We start from the raw sequence: 272 nt of genomic DNA, 5'->3' as shown, positions 1-272 counted from the left end.
CGTGCTCCGCTCGCTTGGGGTGCGCTGAGCGGGAGAGGAGCAGGCGAAATATCGGTTTGACTGAAGGAGGAGGAATTTGGGGAGCTTAGGAACGCGACTGGGCATGACTCCCCCCCCCCCATAAGGATTACGGGGACACGGGGACACCTTTCCACCACCCCTTTATTGAAGCTGTTGTTGGTTGTAGCCCTCGCCCATCACCGGCGCTGCCCTCCGGGACCCGCCTGCGGGTACCTGGGGCTCCTGTGGAGAGAGGGGAGGGCTGTGGCTTG

This window comes from Mesitornis unicolor, unplaced genomic scaffold (assembly GCF_000695765.1).
Source record: "Mesitornis unicolor isolate BGI_N332 unplaced genomic scaffold, ASM69576v1 scaffold41932, whole genome shotgun sequence".
Lineage (NCBI taxonomy): Eukaryota > Metazoa > Chordata > Aves > Mesitornithiformes > Mesitornithidae > Mesitornis > Mesitornis unicolor.
Note: the sequence above shows the minus strand (reverse complement) of the source record.